The following is a 21,194-nucleotide window of genomic DNA, read 5'->3' as shown; positions in this document are numbered from 1 at the left end:
AGATGTCCACTGACATTTAACTGTATCCAAAACCAGCTTTTCCACAGAGTGCTCAATACTGGTTAGATGTATGGACATAAGAATCATGTTTACACACAGAGGTGAGCTGCAAAGCTTTAGCAAAGATTCTTTGATATTGATAAAGTTAAATCTACATAACACTAGGGCAGGGAAGGGCTTATGGATGTAGTTCTGTTGGTTAATCTATTCCAGCAAGCAATTTGAAATGTAGTAAAAGCCCAAAGCTAAAGAGCACAGTATATTTGTGAATACATTTCCACCAAACATGGTGTAAAGAATTATTCTTCCTGTCTAATGTTAACTGAATTAAAGGAGGCATATTTTGTCCCTTTATTTAAACCATGAATAAAAATAGAATAATAATAAAACTGCATAAACCAAGAGCTGCAAAAGGCATGTTCAGTAAAAATTCTAGTGGCTCCTTCTTGTCCCACTTCTTGAGTCCATTTCACCTGCCCCAGAGCTACATCTGGAAAAAGAACAGAAGTACAGCCTCCTGAAAGAGCCTGTTTTGCTGAAGTTGGCATGGGAGCAGTGGGCAACACTTCAAACCCAGGCATCAGCTGAGGATTACGTAAGGTTGATTCTCTTCATTGTTTCTGCCAATCTTTAAGCTGTTAGTATAGAGTCAATGTGACCTGATTCCTTTGAATGGAAAACAACACAATAGTTTCATGAAAAAAATGGTTATGCTGATTAGGAAAGTGGTTTTCTGTCACAAAAGCAAATATGTGGCCACACTTCCATGCAGGTATGGAATGCCATGTGCATACTTTTCCTTTTCCTTTTTATGCAGGCAAAACAATACCCTCAACTCATGCTTGCTATGGAGGTTTTTTTATGTATGATGTGAACTAAAGAGCTGTTTGAAGACCAGAGTTTTGGGAGAGTCATCAAAAGATGTCTGTTTTCCCCTGGATTTTGCCTTGCAGGTTACCGAGCTTTTAACAGAATTCTATTATTTTCTTTCTTCTCACCAATCTATACAAGAAAATCATCCTTTCCTCCTAGCACCTGAACCAGATTGTCTTGAATTAGCCAAATCTAGCCAAGGAAGCACAGTAAATGGGTGTGGAAGTGTCGGTACTGGAGAAACACACATCATCCTAGCTCCCATTCTCACTGGCATGCTTTCCATCACCTACAAATCACAATAATCCATGGAGTGATATTCATATGCTGTGTTGGAAGAAGAAAAGCACATTATTTGGTATTTTGTACCAAAAGCAGATGAGGAGGCTGCAGATGGTGTGGATGGTACTGACATTGTGTGGGATGCTGTCTTGCAGCAGGAGCAATGGCAGCTCATGATAGGTGAATGGTTTTACAGCTCTGATATTAATAAATCTGTGCTTCTGCCCTACATTGGGTTTCAGTCGAGTGCTTCTTCCCTTTTTTTGATCTATTTCTGCTGTAATGAGCCTAAGTATCTTTCTCATCTCCCATTATTTACAAAATTTACAGGAAGTTAAACATCTGCACCTCAGTCAAGATAGCTTCAAATCAGACAATGATCACGAAAAATATTGGTGGGGATTAGGCAAGATGTACACAGTTATACAGAGCACTCACCTAAGCTTTTGTTTCTTTGAGAAGTCAAGCTAAGACTGAAAAATCCCAAGTGGTCCAGGCTGATCACAACAGATTTTTTTTCCCCATGTTCCTTTTTTGTTTTTCCTTTTTTAAATGAAATATCTGACTAATCTAATTTTCTACTAAGTTGAAACACTGTGATCGATTGAAAATGAAATATTTCATTTTTTCGTTTGGGAGATACTTTACCCAATAAAATCAGATCTGTTTCAAAACCAGAAGTTGAAATGGTTGAAAGATGTAACCATGAACATATTTTAATTTTTTTTTTGGTAACACAACCCTTCAACTTCAGTTGATTGATCCAAATGGGAACTGCTTGTTTGCTTGAAACCATTTACTGATTTAGATCCAACTTCACAAATAGTTTCCATTCTCCCTGAGTGCACTTTCTGGCAAAGCAATTCCTTGCAGCTCTGTTGTCTCCACTCCTTTCAGTGTCTTCACTCTAAAAAGCAAAGTATGTGAGGCTATAACATAAATGGCAGCTACACCCAAAGAAGGAACAAATGTGCATAAATGTGTGGAGGATGTAGGGGATCTTGAACTAGTCTTAAATTCATTCAGATTGGAAAACTTAGGAAGGGTTATTCTTACATACCTTCATGAGTGGGGTAGTGAATGATTTATGTGAGAACTGGGACAGGCCTTTTCTCCCTGCTTTTGCCACAGTGGTATTCTATCCAGAAGTGACTGGCATTGAGAAATTCCCACGTGCTTAATTTCTGACAGCAATTGCAGAGACTCTGACTTCTCTCTCCTGGTCTCCTGCTGCAGCTGAGGAAGCTCAGCGTTGCTGGCAGAGCATCAGCAGCTTCTTGATGGTTCCTTGGTCCCATGCAGCCGGTGCAGCAGGACACAGGGCAGGCTCAGCACTGCAAGCGCTGGGGATGTGCTGGGGGAGGTGATGATGCTCCCCTCCAACCCCCCACTACTTCCCAGCACATTCTGTGCTGCCCCGGTATGTAGCGCTGCACGGGGAAACAATGGCCACTGCAAAGCTGAAACTCTGAAACCTGCCACTTGTGAGGAGAAAAGTCATCACAGGGGAAGCAAGGGACACACTGTATGCCCATCTCTCAGGGGGAGGAATTACAGCAGCACAAGTTTTAGCTCTTTTAGTCACGCTTGCGTGGACAGTTCAACAACATCTCTGAGAACCTCTCGGACCCAAAGATCAGCTGAAGCATTCAAATCTTCTCCGTGTGACCACTGTTTGGCAAACCTTCCTTCAATTCAATCATAAATTACAGTGCAGGACCAGGAAATGAAAAAACAAACTCCAAAATATTTTAGCAAGGAGCCAAGACTGGTCTTTACATAACAACTGTGACTTGCTTTTGGAAAATACTTGACAGTGAAGGTTGGACAAATCAAATACCACAGAACAGCAGGAGTACATTTTCTTTCATCCGGTTAACTGTACTATATAATTTTCTGACCAAATATTGCTAGAACTGGCTCTTGTTGGCATCAACAGGTAACTAATTAACAACAAGTATACACACTTATGAGATGAATTTCTAATCCTCCAAAAAAGTAGTGCTATTGCCTTGCTTCCAAAAAAAGGGTGAGAGAGGTTTAGAGAAAGAAAGTGCAGTGCACTCATTAACTAACAGGATTAGAAATTCAAAGGTACAGAGTAGTTTCAACTACATATTTTTCACAATATTTGATTTGATAAGCCATGTCAACTTGAAAAACATCCTAAATCATAACCAAGCACTAGATTAAGAAAAATAATGGGATTTTAAAAAAAATATACAGGGGAAAAACTGTTCAATAAACATTAATAAAGAGTGTTTGGGAACCAGAAGTAAAACTTGTTGAAAATTTTCTGGTAAAAAAACAGTCTGATAGAAAACGGTGATTCAGTGAAATCAAAACATTTCATAGGAATGTAAATAACTGTGGGACCCTTTCTCTAAAAATTACTAAAAATACAAATGAAGCATCTGATGGACTTGTGTAGAAAAAAATTGAGTCAAAATTAAACTTTCTGACATAGCAATTGATAAGGCCCTTTTGATATTTTGTGGGCCATTCTGAAGTGTCATTTTGCCAAGTTGGAGTTGAAACTAAAACCTGAAATGTTCACATTTTTTCATAGAGTGGACATAATCCTTTGCAAACCCCTTTAGTCAAAAGATAGATGAGTATACTTGTTAGCAGTCACTGCCACCCCAAGTACTCATTAGAGTGTCTGGAAAAAATGTTCCCAGAAATGGAGTGGCACTGAAGAGAGTTTCAAATTCTCAGAATTAACCAAGAGCAAATGGAGAGATGTATCTCGTAGTCCATTGTAAAAAGAATAGTGGGGATTATATGGTCAAGAAACCCATTTGAAACAGTATGAAAGGAAAATACTATGAATTTTATAACATTACCACAACAGATCACCAGACTATACAGTCAGACTGTAAGGTAAACTGTATAATATGGTTACCAAGGTTCCAGAACAATTAAGTAGAGTTATTGAAACTAGCCTGTGCTCAGACTATGGTGTGGCTACCACTAACTTCACATGTATTCCTTTGTTTGTATTGTTCCAGGTCATAAGAATGGCTAGATCAAATGACAGTGAGACAATTTTGTCCAAATTTCTATGTAGTATGTACACATGAGAAATTTGATCTTGAAGGCATGGAGAGCTATGTGTCACTGATGCATGAAAGACTCTGGGGAAACTGCATGCAAAATTCAGTTATGTGCAACTGGATATGCAGCTACTTTTTTTTTTTTTTTTTTTTTTTTTTTCCTGTGGCAAGCATTCTACCATTTAATTGCACACAGATAATGCAATCTTCACCTATTGCTGCAACATCATGTCTGCTTTTATTTCCTAGCTGTTCCCTCAGAGGATCAGTTCTGCTCCATTTAGGACCAAAACCTGAAAGCATTCCCTGGATTGTACATGGGGTTGTGCTGACAGCAGAGATAGTGGCACAGTCACAAGACTTCGGAATGTGCTTTGCATTAAAGTTCTTTAACTTAAAAAACAACTGAAAAGTAGTCATGATAGCACAGAGTTCAGGCAGGTTGGTTTACCAGGCTTCTAGGCAGACTAGCCATGCATGTTTTGCTTGTCTGTGTCTCTTTCTGCAGCAGTGTAGACATAGTTTACTATGTTGCAGAGAATTCAGAAGCACGGGAATAGCAAAATAGCATGAAAAAATACAACCATAAAGTCACGCTTGACAGGTTGCAGTTCCGTTCAAACAGTACTTATCTCAGTTACCCACACCCTTTGCAAATAAGCTAATTTTTTTTAAGCAAAGCTTAATCCATTTCCAGTGTATCTGGGGTGGGCATTTGCTTACATAGGTAAATGTAACACCACTGTGTGCAGGGGGACCTTTCCAGGGCGTTACAGATTATGTCTGCATTAGCCTGCAATTCTGTGCAATAGGACATCAATAAATTAAATCTTCCTCTTCTGCTCCTAGTCCACCATGATGCAAACCCAACCAAAGCACAGCCAGAGAGCAACCAGGGTATTTGTGCAGAAGCATGCTGCTACTCCAAGCCAAAATGTCCACACGGCCACACTTGCCTTTCCAGAGGACCTCAGAAACTTAGCCCTTTGGAGCTTTTGCTAGGAAGAAGATGATCTAGAAAATTCAGTCTTGCCACTGACAAACCTAAATGTAGACACAGTCTCCTGCTTTTCCACACAGCAGGTAGATTTCGTTCTCTGCCAGAGCACACAGCCTTTCAGACTTAGAGCTACTTTTCTTTTATTTTCAGTCATGCCATAAAAGCAGTTTTGTGGCAGGTGAGTGAGTGTATTTATAAGCATCTTTCTAGTCACCTGACAAAATTTGTCCTTAAGCTTCATCAAATCATTTTCCGCTGAAAGCAATAGTATGACACCAGGACATAACACAGCTCTTTGTGTTACAGCAGTTATAATAAAACTGTTGTTCTTCATGCTTTAATGGAGTTCCTAGAAAAGGAGATTTGAAAAAGAGGGTTAAGCCTCGGTTTATAAAACTTAAGTATGTACCTAATCTGTCTGGGAAAATTCTAAATTCACTTTGCACATTTTTGAAACTCTCAAACCTTAATGTCAGAGCAGCACAGAGAGTCTGGAAGTATGTATTTAATGGCTTCACTTATAAAAAAACACAGAAAAATTTATATTTAAAGCTGTCTGTCTGCTAAATATTTATACGAAGGTATAGCGTGTGTATGTGTATAAAAACATACATACCTGCCTAGCACAGTATGTAGATAGTAATAAAACAACATCATTTAATAATGAAGTTGCCACCTTCCAGAGCACCACCGTAAAAATTTCAAAGCCAGGCTTCAAGAGCTCTGCCTGACCTTTCTGCCATCAATATGAAGACAAATGGGTATCGACCACATCTATATCACCAAGAAATGGGACCGTCTTTTCAGCTGACATTAAGCCTATCAAAGCTCTATTAAAGAATCAGTGGGACTTTAGCAGTGTTCACCAGCTGAGATGTTGCCTTCTGATTCTCTCTTAGTTACTCCAACTTTACATTATTTCACCTAGCTATCTGTCTGCAGCATCACTCTTGGTCTCTGCCAGTGCTGGGGGACCCCTCAAAGATAAAATATTACAGACACTAAGACAATTCATACAGCAGCTGAGGGCTGCCACCAATAATTGGTACAGGTTGCATCTGTACAGGACAGTGTCATATTGCAGTACAGAGTTCAGTGTTAGGCTCCCAGATTTGCTGGGCAGTACAGGGGGACAAATGACTGCTCCAAAATGGTGTTCAAGGCAGTCAGCAGAGGAGTTTCCAGGAGTCTCTTAGGAGTTTCTTAGTTTCATTGAGATTTGCTCCATGAACTGCTACCTAGAACCAACTAATAGGAAAGGCTGAAAACCAACCCACTTCCTAAAACGCATCCCTGCTGGTCTATCACTTGCTGGGCAAATGTGGTGATACTAAACTAATGTCAATAAAAGTAGGCATGGGCCAGGGCACTGGTCCTTATTTGCCCATATTTTTTGAAGAAAGAGTTAGCCACAACTGTCTTGGGAAGGAGTTCATTCATCTGTTAGTGTGCAGGATATACTTTGGGAAGTATTTGGCAAGCTGAATCATCACCAGAGGATGTGGGGGAAGAATATACATGGTGGGATTTAGCTGAGCAGAGATTACAATGTAGAGGTGGGATTCCCACATAATGTGGTTTTAACTGCCAAATCACTGCAGATGTTTTGGATGCCTAAACCCCTTGCTTCTGGCTTCCAGTTGGACTTGGTTGTTGCACTGCCTTCAACTTTTCGTGAAACCAATACGAACAGAATTATTTTTGAGACTCCAGACATCTTCTAAGCATGATGTGAATTGGCCCAAGGGTTCAAAAGCTATCATGAGGATGCAGACAGACAATGCAATCTCATGAATTTATTTTCTTAGAAAACCAGACTAATGAGCCTGTCAGGGAGTTTAGGTACTTTCAGGATTTGACAGGAGGTGAACAGGAGTTCTCAGGTTTGCTTGAATATTTACTTAAGTACTTCCTTTAATAATACATACTTGAACACTAAGTCTGTTCTTCAATCATGTTCTTAGAATTTCTTGGCATTATTTTTTACCCATTGCAATAACAAGCAAGTTCATGACACAAAGCCATCTGTCTGGCTCTGGTGAACAGCAGACAAGCTTCTGCGTGTTGCAAAAGGACATGGCCTTCTGCAACATAAAGTTTTTATCTCGCCTAACTGATGAGCCAGGAGGGCTGCAGGCAGGAGGGTGTTGGAATGGGGCTGAGAAAATGGATGCAGAAAGCACAAGGGACACACAACCCCTTCCTCTTGTGCTCCCTCAGTGAGCAGAAAGCCAGCTGAGAGTGTGCTTTTCTTCTTCCTCACAAGCTACAGTATAAAGAGTTATTTGGTATCTTGTACTTTTACATCTGCTGAAGCAGAATGCCTCACGTCAGAGACATCCTCTTCCCCCATTTCTTCCCTCCCCCCAGTTTTTGGCTGCTCTCAACCTTCTCAGGTTCGACAGAACATTAAGTTTCAAGACACTGCTGCCACAGATTACTACTTCATAGCAGACCTAGCATAGGAAAAAAAATCCTTCAAAGTGTGAAGTCAAATTTAGAGGTAGTCTAAGCTGAGAAAGAAGGCACTGATGTGCTGTCTGCCTTTTAGTTGTTTTCAGCTATTATTTCAGTCTAATTCACTGTGTAAGAGGAGAGACTGCATCGACAAGTTACGTTTCGTACAACTCACTGTTGCAGAAATGGTCCCTATGCAGTTTCCTATTCTCAGCACATCTGGATGAGTTGCAAGTGAAATCAGTAATTTTGAAAAATTACTACAATTTCCAGTAATTTTGCAGTCATTTTTCAGTCTTCCAGTTAGTGGAATGAGTAAAAGTAACAGGCATTCACAGATCTGACTAGTCTTCTAGCTTGGTTTTTATCCGGGTGTTTTATGAAATGCCTAAAAGTTTCAAGTAACTTCTGAAACATCTGGGTCACAGTTCCCACCACACTGTGAAACCTGACATTCTGCTTTTGTTGAGAAAAGTGACTCTCCTGGTCTGAAGGAGTTCCAGATTCAGTGGGAGTCAGATGCCAGCCCCTCTGGATGTGGCAGGGCTGAGCCCGGGCTCTGTGCAAGACTCTTCTCTGGTGTTTTCCCAGTGGAGAACAGCATTATGTAAAATGTCACTATACACTTGGCACAAAGGAGGAATAAAACCAAACAGATGCAAACATTCAAAAAGGAAATCGGAGCGTAACAGACAATGTCGCAGTAGTCTTAACAGGGAAAATAAGCACTGGCTCCTCTTCAGCTGCCTGTCAACATGCCCACTCCCATCTCCAGCGCTTGGCCTGGGGAGCCGTTCCTTCCTTTGCAGTATCCGTGCCCCGTGCATGTGCTGCTTCCCACATCTGATGGGCACACTGCTCCTTCTCCCACGACTTGGGAACATGCCCCCTTTGCCTGCCTCCTCCCAGTTTCCTCCTGCTGGACCTTTTCTTTTTTACTGCCCTCCTCTGCCTTTATAGTTATTTCTTTCAACTTGTTTGTGAGTTTAAAATTTATTTCCTTCTGGCAGGAGACCCTGTATTTTCTGGGGCAGTTTTCATGCTACATGGTGCTCATATAGGTTGAGGCCTCTCCATCCCCTTTCTCCACAGTTCTTCACCTTGCCCCATCTTGCCTTGCTCCCCTCAAGCTGTGGAGCTGAGAAAGTCAAATTATAATTTTTACTTTTTTCTTTCCATAGGATTTAAATTATTTGCACATCTTTCTCTGACTAGTAATTTATATATTCATATATTAACTAATGCTCAGTTATTACTTTTATTACCCTGTTTTACACTCTCTAGCTTCTTCCACATCCTCAGATTTCCAGTCTCTGTGAGCTGTGGTAGCCAGGGGCTGATGACGGGCACTCAGGTTGAGGCTTTCATTGCCTCAGGGAAGCCCTGCGGTCCTCACCCGTTTGCCTGTCCACTTGGACACTTGCAGCCCTGTCACAGTGCCTGTTTCCCAGCATGACTGCTGGGGCACAGGCAGCTCCAACAGCAGGCACATCTCCCAGAAAGGGGAGACAGGAGGGAACTGCCTCTTCACAGTGGGACTATGCATCCATGATGGACCCTGTAGATCAAGGTGTGCAACCTGGCTCACGTCCTGGGGCCGTGGGAAGACAAAGGCTTTCCTCACTGCTGCAGTTTCCTCACTGGCTCTGGAGCTGCTGGAAAGAAGTTGCAGTGCTGCCTGGGGGGCAGATGCATGTTGGCTCCTGGTGCTCAGCTGAGTAGCAGCAGAGAGTTAGTGGGAAGGGTTTTAAAGCTCACCTCAAATACTCTCCTTGGGGAAATCCAAATGTGAGTGCAGCCCATCTGTGCCTACACATTCAGACTTCATAGCAACATGCACCAAGTCCTGAGAGCTAATTGTATATAGTTGTCTCTGTTCATTAGCTGGGCTGCTGTCTGAATTTGAAAGGCATCCATTCAAGTAAGTGGTTGTATTATAACACAGAGGCTCCTGCTCCAAGTGCCAGCAGTTTCCTGGAGGGTTTTGTATGGCTCTGAAGATATCCAAAGAAGAAAACCAGCTGAGCAGCATGTTCTCTGTTTAACTTTCTTCCCCTTTTCACCTTGTCTGTTTCCCTTTTAACCATTTATGATCAAGTAATTAGTACTGACTCAGTTGCAGTGGATTCTTTAGCTGTAGTTTGTTTTCTTAGTTGAAAGAGCTCTATTTAATTGCAAAGCCTAGCCAGAGAAATCCACTAAAAAGCTCTTCAGAGATGAGGATGCATATGGTTTTATTTATACTCTAATACGATTTCACTTTTCTTATATTGCTCAGTGCACCGAGTATATTAACTGATATTTGTATTTAATACTCTAACTGAACTGTAGAGCATCCTGGAGAAGACTTGGTTTTGTCTCCTAACTTGTTCTGAAAGCAAGAAAAATCACATGTTGATAAAAAGGAGCAGCAGATCACATTTCTGATCAGAGTTCAGAAGCCTCACAGGCACAGGCACCTTGCCCTGCCCAGGTAGAGTGACCTGCATCAGGGGCCCAGGAGGGGAGGCTCTGCTCAGAGCAGCACCCACATAGCTGTGAACCAGCCAGCTCTTCTGGAAGGAGATGGGCACTTGGTTCAGTAGTCATTTGAGCTTGAACAATTGACAAAGAATGCAGAGGAAGGCAGACACATGTAATGGAGACCCATGTCACTGTATGCAGGCAGGAAAACCTTGGTAGCTTCTGATCCTTAGCTTTCTGATCCCCTTTTTCACTATTTCTTCTTCTATTGTCCATCTCTGAATATTGCCTGCCTTGAGGGCATTAAAATGTTTGTTAATCCAGGCATAGTTTCTTCCTTCAAAATGGGGTTCAGACAGCCTTTTGGTTTTCAGTTTATATGCTCTTAAAAATTATATTTCTCTAGAGAGCACAGGTCTTATGATGCTACGAAGCTGGCTTAAGAAAGATAGCAGGTATTTCCAAACAAGCAGCAAATTATAATGGTTGTGTTGGATGGAAAAATTTCTTTCGTATTTCATTAAACTCCACAGGACTGGATCATCTGAGTCAACTCAAGTGGCTCTTCTCAGAAAAGATAAGTGGCCACTTATTTCCCATTGCCACATAAAGTGTTTCTCAAATGTACCTGAAAGTTATAAATAAAGACAAAGGACAATGAAGAATTTTCTTTTCATTTTCTTTAGATGGGACAAAGTTGCAATTGTTAGTTCTGAGAGTTCTGTCTGACATAAAAATGCCTTTCATGGAAAATTAAAGCTTTAGTGCAAATTCCTACAACATGTTTCCAGATGCCACATCCAGCCAATCTGTCAAATAGTTGATGTAACACAGGCTTTGCTCTTGGTCTTCCTCGAGAATGTTTCCTCATTAGAGAACTTCCAACTGCTTCTCTTGTTTCTACTGTTTCTAGATTTCTTTTATTGCCTTTGCTAAAGGCACCTTTCCAATCACATTCCCTCAAGAGACAGATTCCAAAACCTTTGCTCTCACTTGGCAAGATGATGATCTCCTGTCCCTTCAAAAAGTGTCTTCTGTACAACTGATCCTGGTAATGTTACTGGAGATCATTTCTCATCATGGAGATTTGGGTGCACACGCAGTGTAGTATTTTGCCTTGGCAGTATCTTGCTGCATCCTATGGGTAAGTAATGCTCAGAATGAGTGACAGAATCTGTCTCTTGTAGACTGACTACAGGAATGTGAAGCCAGATATTGTAATTTCTATTCATTCAGTGGATACAGCCAGAAAGCATCCAGCATAACGATCAGATCCTTGCTTATCTGAAAATTATTTTAAGGAAGAATAATGTGTTATTTACTTAATGATGTCAAAAAGTTGCTGTCCTTGACTCCCACTGCTACAGCATTTAAAAATGAAAAACAACTCCTTTGCAGACAGTGGGTAGGATCTAGGAAGTCATGTTATACCTTCAAGGTTAATTTGGCAAAGGACTAAAGCAGAAGGCTTAGTGGAGGAGACTAAGGCAAGCTGTTTGATAAAATCCTCTATAGATTAGATCACTGCTCTGCTTCCACTTGTGACGCTAATGGAAATTAATTGATCCACCTACAAGGATGTGTGCCTGTTACTAACACAGGCACTTTTACATTTCTTCACTTTTCTCTTTCAGAGGCAAAGAATGAGAGGTCAGAAGAGGTCATAGTAGCTCTTTATGTTTTTTTTTTTTTCCGCATATTTACTTCTCCGGAGGAGGGTTACAAGCAGTTTTAACAAGCCCTGAAGCTTCACAATCACTTAGATTTTTCAGCATCTTAATTGCTTTCTGTGATATGTATCAGTGAGAGCATGATAAGGCTAAAATTCAATTCAAAATCCCATGAGTGTTGACAGATGTAGGAATCTGACCGGGATGCAGGGCACAGCTGTACCCTTTCCGCTGGGCTCTGCCAGCACCCTAAGCCAAACACCTTGAGTTTTGGAGAGTTCACAGTCAGTCAAGATCTGCATCAAAAATGCACAGTTCAGATCCACTTTTGGTCTAAAATATGCCAGGCCACGTGCCAGAGGACACATACCTAATTACCAGGCTGTGCTGATTATTCCTTCGCCTGTACTTTTCCCAGTAAATTTAGAATAAATTATATCTTTGGCAAATTACACAAAGAGATGATTATACATTTAATTAGATGTTTACCTCTTGTTTTCTTCATGCAATAGTAACTAGTGCAGATTACAGGAAGTCAGAAAATTTCTTCTGTATGGCTACATTTTCTCAGGGTTAGATTCAATGAAAAAAAACAACAACCAAACAGTCAGGCTTTTGGTTAGGGGAATATTTATACCATACTCAGCTTTTTTTCTTCCTTTAATATGAAAATTAATAGTAACAGGGGACAGTGTCTCAGCTATTTGCAATCCATTGGAAAATGCATATTAGAAGGGAAAATACATAATTTATTAAATCTATTGCTTAAAGTGAGAAACTTGAGTTTTGTAAGTCTGGGGATTTTGGGTTATACTTGGCATAGGCTACTCAGTCTGCTGAATTATTCAGTGCTAAGCCTGCCAGTGGGAATAACAAGAAAACAGACATAGATTTTGAAATGTGTTTTCATTTGATTGGGAAAAAAAAGTTTAAAAATTAAACAGCTTCACTCAAAAAAAGGCTCTATTCCCTCCTCATTGAACAACTGTTGATGGATGACTGCACTTCTCCCTGTGAAAGGAGTACCCATGTGTATTCACTTAGTGGCACTTAAACAAGAATGCTATAAGAGACTGTACTGTCCATTAAACTGCCACAAATGTTAAATGTAATTAGAAATTGCTTCCCATTGCAACCATTTTTTTTTTTCAAACTAACCAAAAAGTACATATAAAAAGATAAGGACAGAAGATTGTCAAAATCCTGATGTCTCTTACACCTGTTTGAGGAAATCAGCTTAAAAGGAAAACTCATCACTTAGGATGAGTTCTTTCACCACAAAATCAGTTCCCTATGTTAGAAAAGCCCTCTGATTTCATTCAGAGATGGAGAGAATTGTGCAAAGAGTGGTACTTTTGCCTCAGTTTTACATGTTGTCAGAGGAAAGCCTGCCTTTGCTTTAATGAAAGCTAAATCTGACTTTTTGTTATCCAAGTATCAGATTACCTGGTGTCCGAAAGATTTCTTATGTACATAAAGAAAAACAGTTTCTTGGCAACAAATATCTTCAACCATCACAAAGAAAGAATTGTTTCAGGAACTGAAGTAAAACCCCTTATTTTGTCAAATCCTACTTTTTTCCTTATTAATACGGGGTAACTCCCTTTTATAACAGAAGGCTCTTTTTCTCCTAATCACAAGGTTGGGTAAGACCTCAGGAGATAGGAGGGATCAAAGTAACTAAAAGAACACTCCATTTTACCTATGCCGAGCCACACTGTTCAGTTGGAAACAGGAATTGCTAGCAAGGGGCAAAAAAAAAAGCATCTGAATCTGAAAGCTTTTAATTCCTGTCCATCCCATTTTTCCCACACCCTACTGTATTCTACCTACAGCTCTTCTGTGTCCTATGACCAACACTTCAAATAATCTCAAAGAGCATGGATGAAGACAGTCTCTGCCCATGATTTCAGTCTCACACCTCTGGTTCTGCACTTGTTCAGCAAAACATAATCCCCCAAAACTGAGGAAGTGAAGGTAGCAAAATGACCTCATGGCAAAACACCAGGGAGTCTAATTAATAATTAAAGGAAAAAAAAAAAAAAAAAGTAGCAAAACTCCCAGGTCCTTCAAAGTATGAGCATGGTCCTCCACACTCAGGAGTCCTCCATGCAAAATCACATGCAGAATGGTGCACCACAGGAGCGTGGCATTCAAGCAAAGGGCAAATCAAGTCATAGCCTTCACTGGAACAAGCCAAACCTTGAAACACTGCAATGAAGCCACCATGGTGGAGCTGCATGTGAACCTTGATCAGTGAGGAGTTGCTATGTGACTAGGTAGTAGCACAGCATCTAAGGAAAAGGATGTACCAGGCTGTTGAATTTTACATCTGGCCATTTCATCATATGACACTTTTCCTTATCTTTGGATAATGTTATATGGATTCACAGACATCATGGTAAGACAGTGCCAATGTGTTCATTCACAGACAGCTAAGAGTAGCACCAAGGCAAACAGCTAATTTCTGGACATGTATTTCCTTAAGCTGTAGGAAATAATTGACTTTTACAATGAGACAGCTTTTCTGAGATTCATATGTGCGTGCTTTCTCCAAATCATTTTTTTTTGGACATTTTTGTTTAATATGTCATAAATTACATACAATTAACTGCTATACATCATGATAGCACTAACCTTTCAATATTACAACATTTTATCTATTCTTCATCATGTTTTGGTGAAAAGGAAAATGCTTTTTGTATTTTCTTTGATTAATTTTATCAACAAGGGAGCAGCTGTCAGGGCTAGAAACAGCACTTTTACAGATTAAAAAGGCTGCAGAAAGTTTCTAGGTTTGTCCAAGGAGAGACATTCTAGGTGAGGAAGAAACCAGTGGAACAATTTTAAGAGAAACACATAAATATCATTTTCATCAACATGTACAACTCCCTTTGGAAGAAAAAGTTCTGCTTTTTTAATACAAGCAAATACAAGCTAAGATTTTTCATATTCAGAGAGTTCACAAACAGTGACTAACCAACATACTTTTGCAAAGCTTTCTAAAGATATTTTTATTTAGCAATATAAGGCAAATATTTCAGCCTGATGACAATAGATCAGAAGAATGGAACAATAAATACAAATTGGATTTATTATTATCATCCTAGGACTTGAGAAATATCACCAAGCTGACTAATAACTCTGGTCACTTCGCCTCTGTCTCACTCTTGTCCAGTTTGTGAAGGGCTCTTAAATATGTGTCAAATGCAAACAAGAAATAATAAATAGGGAAGGTGTGGCTATATACAGGAAAATGGACATCTGAAATTTTTAAGGGAAAAAAAAAAAAAAAGAGAAGTATAAATTACACACATTAGCCTGATCCAGGGCTATTAAATTCAGCTGGAGCTCTTCCATCAGGCTCAATGACCTTTGGACCAGACCCACCACTGTTGTGATAAAGTGCAGAGTTCTCATCTCCTGTAGAAACTGTTTGACCCAAAATCCAGTCTCTGTGCTGGAGCCCTCCCACCCCAGCTGGGGCTGAATTCAGACCACACTTCAGCCAGGACACCTGAGCTGAAATCTGACCTATTTAGCACACTGTTTATTGAAGTAGATACCCCAATTAAAATGCAAGCATCATGTGGATGGACTCAGTCCAACTCTCCTTTGAGTCTAACTGACTGGAATCAAATTTATCTGTCTACTCCTGCTGCTCTGTGACAGTCTGGCAACACAAAGCAGTTGTGAACTTAAGGGACCACTTGAAACATAATTGGCCCAGGTGTAAATGGTTACAAAAGGGACTAGGCAAGGTAGCATGATCTACCCAGTCATTTTAAGATAGGGTCATAACTTTTAAAGTTTTATTTTTCTGTAGGAGACCCCTTTGCTCTGTGCAGCAGTGAGAACAAGGAACTGGACAGTGGATGACAGCTTGCATTTGTCACAGGATTTTTTTCCAGTGTGTTTCCTGCTTTGTAGAAGGTGAAATAATTCACTTGGATTTCCCCAGTTCCTTTGCAACTCTATAAAAGGCAAAACTGATATGGAAACAGAGTGCTTATGGGCAAGATAAAATCAGACTTAGTCATTTTTGTAGTCCTTTCCAATTACAATAAACTAGAGGTGTGGTTTGTTTTGTTTTGTTTTGTTTTAAGGAAAACAGCTCTTGAAGAATTCTGATTAATTCACAAGTTACCCGATTCTTTCACCATTTGTAATCTTTTAGCAACTTAAAAGATGTAATCTTTTTAGCAGGAACATCTTCTAAACAATTCCTAAAATATTAAAATATTACTAACTACTTTTTTTCCTTCCCCCCCCCCCTTTTTTTTTTTTTTAAGTGACTCTATTCAATCTTGAAATAAACTTAGGCTGATATTTTCAACATTTTATGTTCTTTTACTGTTTAGTGAAATGCCCCCTTGGGCTTACCCAGAACTGGATGAACTTACATGAAAAATAATATGAGCTGTTACAGTACTCTCAGCTTAACTAGAATAAAGACAAGATTTTTTTTTTTTTCAGAAGTATTCACACATTTGGAATCACAGAGGTCATAAAATAAATGAATACATGGGTCCTGATATAAAATCACCTTGCAAAACTCCTTTAATTAACCGATTTCCAGTAACTTACACTTCCAGATGTAACTCACCGTGTTGTTTACATTTTTTTCCCACAGCCCTAGAAACCATGCCTGTTCCATTTGGTAGTTGGTTCTTGCTGGTGTGTAAGTATCGCAGCACTTCACTAGGTCACATTTCTTCTTACTGACAGTTATACACTTTCCAGCACAAACCACAGAAGTAAAGCAGACTTCTATCTGCTTTGCAACATCTCAATTTTTGGAACTATTTGAGAACCTACAGGCTCTTGGAGCTTCATTCAACTCTCCTTTTTTGTTATATCACCACACTCACTGCTTTTCCAGAAAGATAAGAGAGGTTGGGGTCTTTCCATAGTTTGGTGTCTTCCTATACTAACTTGCATGTTTTAGCTTCACACTTCTATTTATTTAAAATATTAGCATATTTTGTCTTGGGAAGTTCATTCAAAAACCTAAATTAGAAACACTATGTAACATCTAGTTCCTGAGCTCAAGACAACCTAATAATTGTGGTATAGAAAATTAACTCCAGATTTCTGAGTATTAATTGTATGTATTAACGTCTGTGCATTGACAGCATTAATCCCTATAGTGCAATTGATGGCATCACTTGAATCAAAATGAATTGTGCTATATGAAGCCAGATTGCCATCTTGTACTTCCATGAGAATAAAACCCCTGGCTGATATCCCTCACTGATGGTTACACCAGCAACAAAAGAGGCTCTTAAGGACTACTAGATATAATGCCATGCCACCCTCTATCAGTCCTAAAAGCTAGAGCTGTTCTGGGGCAAGGCACAGATGGCAAAGGGCCATTACTGGCCAACACAGAGTAGGAAAGCCATCAGGGTACACCAGCCTGAGTGCTGGGACTCCTAAATTACAGCCCCAGCTGACCCTCTTGTGCTTTCCTTCAACTAAACCAGTAGAAACTGAATATATACATGCATAAATATATGTACATGTTTATATTTGTAAACATTTCCTGCCAAGAGACAGATTTTCCTCTCCCATGTATTAATTTGCTCTCTCACAGACACATTCCTTAGACTGTAATTCATCAATGTTTGGAGGAGACTTAAGTTTGCTGTGTTCGTACATGGTCTACCATTACAGTCCATGCCTGGAGCTTCCATACATTTGTGAAATGTAAACTGTAACTACACTAAGAGTAATAAATATAGGATATATCCTACAAACTACTGCTGGGAGGCAGAGTTGCAATGTCTTTTAACTTTTTTTTCATTCAAAAAAATAAGTTACACTCTCCTCAGATACCCCTTAACATTTTACACTGATAATTTTACTAGACATTTAAGGTATGACATAAACTAGCGAACAGATCGATGAAGACACATTTTAGGTAGACTGGGTGTCCGCAAGCTGCTTTCTTCTCCGTGTATAGGTGCTGTAGGACCGCCGCTCATGATCCACACCGATTCAGCCACATGCCTCTGGTACCCAGTGACCCTGCTCCCGGTGCTCCAGGTCCTTCGGCTGGCATCTCATAGGTCTTCATAACTCAGCCAGAGACTTCTGATTGATGGCGGCACCCAACACTAAACACAAAGCTGTTTGAAGATCTCTCGCGGCAGGGTGCCTTGCCCATTGCAGCAGTGCCTTTGAGCCATCGCAGTACCCAGTGCAACAATAAAAATCCAAAAGAGGGAATGGAGGCCACTACAGTCCCGTGTAAAGGGCACTGCAGCTTCCCGTCTCATAGGAAGCGCTCGCTCAGTGACCTATCGTCTCTGCTGTCTGGACATCTGTCTCTTCACTTCCTGGAGCAAAATAAAACAACACCAAAAGAAAGTGTCTCTTTCTTTTGTTTCGCTACTACTCTTCCGCAGGGGCTCTCTGAACTTGTGTGCCCAGCTGGAATTAATATGCCCAGAGTCTCCACAGAGAAGGCTGGGGAAGTGGAGGAGGCCCAAGGGGATGGTGTGAGTATTTGCTGTTGATATACACATAAATCAGAACCAGTGTATCACTCCGTTGGATTTCTGAAGCAGGACAAAGGAACCTCAGTTTGTGATGTGACTCTCCTAGTTTTTATGTATCTGGTCCCTAGACTTGTATGAACAGCCCTTGGCATAAGTAATAGCAAATGCCAAGAAGAGAAAGGCACATCTTTCTGCAGCTCCAAATAAGCCAGGAAGGATGCATTATAGGCAGGCTGCAAGGACTCATGTACATCTATCTACCTGAGCTTGAGAGCTGGCACCTCTTTGCAGAAGAGGCTAAGGCAAAGGCGAGATAGGCAGGGAGGGACAAGGGGAAGGCAACTGCAGAAGTAGTAAGCACTACTCTCAAGTTAGTTTTTTAATGCCACTCTGCTGTAGGAGCAGCTTGGCACTGGCTGGTAAGTGACCCAGCAGAATATCGCCCTGGTCAAACACCCCACTGGTGCATCTGCATCACAGGCGCGGTCCGGCTTCTGGATTTCCCCTTTCCAGTGCAAGGTGGATATCAACAGAAATAGGGAAGGAGGCATGTCAGAGTATCCCCTAGACAGTCTTTCTGAGAAAGTCTACCTTCTTGTTCACACACAGAGGTATACCTCAAAGGCAAGCGGGTTTTATAGAGCTTTTTTTCTGCCAGTTCACTGTGCCTATAAGCCTGGAGAGCTTCCTGCTGTAAGCTTTGCTTTTAGCTTTAGATCCCTGGCACACTGATGTCTGTGAGAGATAAATGCTAAATGGAGGAGGGCCATCTGACCACTACATGTACAAGTGTCTACATTGCTTAAGTGTTACCTCAGTCTGGTTTGGATCACTGCGACTAGATTTCTCAGCACAGTTTGAGTGACAGGTCACTCAATAGACCAGTCTCAAAAGTTTTTATGGATGTTCTAGAGTTGGCCTCCCTGCCTTACATAGTCCTTCAGTAGGCTTTGTTCCCTGAAATGACTCATGACCTCTAGCCTCAAGCCATAGCATGCATGTGCTCAGTGTCAGGGCACAAAAACACTAGCTGGGTGGGCTGCAAAATAATCCTGTCATTATTTCAATCACTTTGAACTGAAAAAAACACAAAAAGGATAATCATTATGTCTTAAAGACAGAGACATAACCCATGGGGCCTAAAAAGACCTAGGACCTAAAGAGCTATAACCCATGGGACCTAAAGAGACCAACTGCTATTATGCATGAATGTGGCCAGTTTGCTCTAGAAACACTGGAATGGAACTGCATAGAAGGAGGACACTTCCACCTTTTTGGTTAGGAACCAGTTTGTTTAGTCTGCAACACAGTCACAGCCAGATAGACCCCAGTCTTGATATTACACTATAACATGTGGTTCTTATTCTGCTCTGATCGCTACTATATCTAATACCTGCTGCCAGTAGCACTTACAAATGAGGGAAATGAAGTACAAAATGGGTGATGGGCTTGCTCAGAACCAAGAACAGAACTTTTGAGTTTAATAATCAGCTAATGTGGCCTAAGAACTTGAATGAAGATACAGACTTGAAGGAGGGGAATTGACAGGGGAAGCTCTGCTCAAAGAGGGAGTTCTGGTGTTAGACTGTGAAAGAAATAAGAAATTTGTCTTACGTAAAGAGAAGGTGGTGAGGTCCGAAGTGTCAACACTGATCAAAGTAGAATATAGGAGCCTTATGTTAATTTTATCACAGAAATTTAAAAATTGAGAAGGTTTTCTGAGTTAAAGACAAGAAGACTAAATTTGATTCAGTTAGTCTCTGTACTGATTTGCATTCCTAAAAATAACTGTCATTTCAGAACATACATTTGGCCCACTGGGTGAAGTTATTATTCAATCCTGTCTGGTATTCAGCCTGGGTAGTAACAAGTAACACATGTTGATCAAATGGAATTACAGACAAAATGTGTTGTCCTTACCCAATTAGGCATTGCTACACATGGAGTGAAGTATTTCTTCCCAGCGCTCACTGCTGATGGCTTTATGCCTTCGAGTATCAGGCTGAATTAGCCTTATCTCCTGCAAAGCTATATATAGTATTTTGCTGTTGTAAAACCTGGCATTAAAGTTGTTTTGGGTTTTTTTTTGTACACATTAACCTTAGGCTGCTTGTGGTGGTTGGAACTACTGGACTTTCCAACACCATGATATTCTAAAAATATGGAAAGCCTTGATTGTCCACATGGAAAGCAACAGAACCTCAGAAACTCTTGGAACAAGGTATACAGTGTGCTACCAGGTAAATTATGGTGTCATGATTGAAGCAAGTCATCTGGGAGAAAAGCTGAGCAAATAGAGCTGGTGGGAGATTTATTGATCAGATGAGAAGAATGAGTATGTGCCAAACCTCCTACACATCTGTACTGATGGATCCTGACATCTCCATTGTGTGTAGTCAAGAGAGTTATTGCCCAGGGTCATGGATCAGAGCAAACTGAGGCATTTCAGACATGAAGCAGCAAAAAGTAGCCAGCAGTTCCCTTCTCTTTCTTGTGCTGAGAAGATTTCTATCAGAGCAGAAAAGCTGGACTCATGCATCCTGAACCTGGATTTGTCCTAAGGGGACACCAATGACAAACTGTTCTTCAATATTTTTTTCCTGACAGCACAAACTGACTGGAAATGATGTCAAGAAGTAGCCTGCAGGCAGAAATGGATAGCATTAACTAAAAGAAAACAGCACTTTAGTTTGTTCCTTGGACCTGATGCATCTCTTTAAGACTGCAAATATTTTTAATGCTCAAGCAGTATAAACAACCTTAGCAGTAGATGCCAACTGATCACGTTCCCAAGTAGCAGCTAGGGAAGGGCAATTCATGCAGCATCACAGCTGCTGTGTCTTTGGAAACATTCATCTCCAAAACAAACAGAACAGCCAGGAAAGAGGTG

At 40.5% G+C, this 21,194-nt stretch overlaps 1 long non-coding RNA gene across 2 annotated transcripts in view; it reads left to right on the top strand.

The window, feature by feature from the left end:
* LOC116959180 overlaps positions 1-18,536 on the top strand; it is a 72,736-nt gene extending 54,200 nt beyond the window's left edge. For both annotated transcript variants that reach the window (XR_006165606.1, XR_004405719.2), the window contains exons 2-3: positions 16,435-16,482; positions 17,767-18,536. This is a non-coding gene — a long non-coding RNA (uncharacterized LOC116959180). The remainder of the gene's footprint in view (positions 1-16,434; positions 16,483-17,766) is intronic.
* Positions 18,537-21,194: the final 2,658 nt, after the last annotated feature.

Source organism: Tyto alba, unplaced genomic scaffold (genome assembly GCF_018691265.1).
Source record: "Tyto alba isolate M040663 unplaced genomic scaffold, T.alba_DEE_v4.0 Super-Scaffold_22, whole genome shotgun sequence".
Taxonomy (NCBI): Eukaryota; Metazoa; Chordata; class Aves; order Strigiformes; family Tytonidae; genus Tyto; species Tyto alba.
Note: the sequence above shows the minus strand (reverse complement) of the source record. Positions and strands in the feature narration are given on the sequence as shown.